We start from the raw sequence: 1,903 nt of genomic DNA on the forward strand, positions 1-1,903 counted from the left end.
AGGCTCAGACATTTACATTGGTAATATGAGATATAATCCAGTCGAAAAAAACTACAGAACTGTGTCAAAAATACGACAAAATATCCTGTAGTTCTGTCGTAATCATCACAAGTTTCTGTAGTTCTGTAGTACCTTTTTGTAGTTGTGTAGTTTTTCTGTGGTATATTTCTGTTGTCTGTAGTTCTGTAGCACTTTTCTGTTGTAACTACAGAAATTTCTGCGTTACTACAGAATGTTCTGTTGTCACAACAGGTTTTCCGTCAAAAACCACACAGAAATTCTGTCGTAACGTCAAAAACTTTCTGTAATTTTTTCCGACTGGGAAATGTTAACAAGAGTACACAATTCTAAACTACATCTCTTTTTTTTTTGCTATGTTTATTGCATCAAGGCATAAAAAGAATGCTATGAATGATAAAGGATGTGGTCAAATAAATGAAAAAAAGATTGGCTGATGCAATGAAGTCGAGGAGTGAACGATAATGTGGTCCATGCGTCCAAGCGGCGTATGACTGCATATTATGGAGGCCTGGAGGAAGGAAAAAACTGAGGAGAGGCCGTGACGTCACTTTTCGCGACGCCGGCCCGCGACTGGAAAATGCTGTGGCGCCACCTTCACATGGGGCAGCTTTTCCCCTCGCACTCCTCTGTATGCCCTTCCTCGTCTGAGCGCTTCTCCGCGTCATCCGACGCCAACGCGCCGGCGCCGACAACTATGCTGCCCCATAGCAACGCCGACGCTGTTGCTATTTGCCCCTAAAGAAAAGCGTGACTTCCGGCATATTTTTCGCAATTCATCTGGGATACATGGGGCCTCTCCTTAGTTGTTTCCTTCCTACATGATGGGGGGAGAGGTCTGTTTCTCTTCAGTGCTGTGAGCAAAATTATATTTTCATCTGTTTCATGTACTTCCATTTTGTATTTGACAAAAAATAGCAACCTTATGTGGCATGAAATTTTCATTTATCCTGCAGTTTTAAAGTAGGTGTGTCTTCCAGTCGTGTAAAGAAAATGTGCTGAAAATAACTTCTATAAGACTTGTGGCATTTTTTGAAAATTTTTTTTAGAAAGATGTGGCTTCCTCACAGCATGGAAAATATGTCGGACATAGTCTTTGTACTTTATATTTTATGAGATGAAATATATTTGTCGTGGCCTATATATCTTGATTCCTAGCTAGGTCACTGCAAACTTGTGAAAACCTTGTGTGTTCGCACCACAAGGGACTGGAATGATTTGCCAAACCCCGTCGTGCTTCACTCCGACCCATCAACCTTCAGATCATCCGTCGAATGATTCATGTACTCGACAACCCCTCCCTCATGTAATAACCCTTAAATGGGGCCTTCGACCTTCTAATAAATAAATAAATAAATAAATAAATAAATAAATAAATAAATAAATAAATAAATAAATAAATAAATAAATAAATAAAAGCTTGCTCGCAATGATTAGAGAGTATTAGCATTCTCTGAAAACATTTCCCTTTTCGTACATTGAGCAATATGTGTATATAATAAAATGAAGAAAATAAAAATATAACACGTCTATATTAAACATATGAGTAGATACCGTAATACATTTACAACTGCTTTATATCGAAACGTGGGCTTTTTTATTCATATTTGCACAGCCTTAAGTCATAAAAAGAGAAAAGCTTACGAGGGGCACACAGTGTTGTGGGAGGCATTCTCTTAAAGCGTCGTTCCACACGCTTAAGCCACGCTTATAGTCAAGTGTTTATATATCACAAAAGTAAGGTGGTAGTAGGAAAGTTCACAATGTTAACAATGCAGTAGAATGTGCTCGCGACAGTCCTGTCAGGATGGCCGAGCGGTCCAAGGCGCTGCGTTCAGGTCGCAGTCCGGTCTTCCGGGCGTGGGTTCGAATCCCACTTCTGACA

The 1,903-nt window shown here is 39.8% G+C and overlaps 1 non-coding gene across 1 annotated transcript; it reads left to right on the top strand.

Moving 5' to 3' along the window:
- Positions 1 to 1,819: 1,819 nt before the first annotated feature.
- On the top strand, positions 1,820 to 1,903 carry TRNAL-CAG (transfer RNA leucine (anticodon CAG)). Its single transcript has one exon. It is a non-coding gene; the product is annotated as a tRNA-Leu (tRNA).

Source organism: Amblyomma maculatum, chromosome 11 (assembly GCF_055883805.1).
Source record: "Amblyomma maculatum isolate TAMU_Amacu chromosome 11, ASM5588380v1, whole genome shotgun sequence".
Lineage (NCBI taxonomy): Eukaryota > Metazoa > Arthropoda > Arachnida > Ixodida > Ixodidae > Amblyomma > Amblyomma maculatum.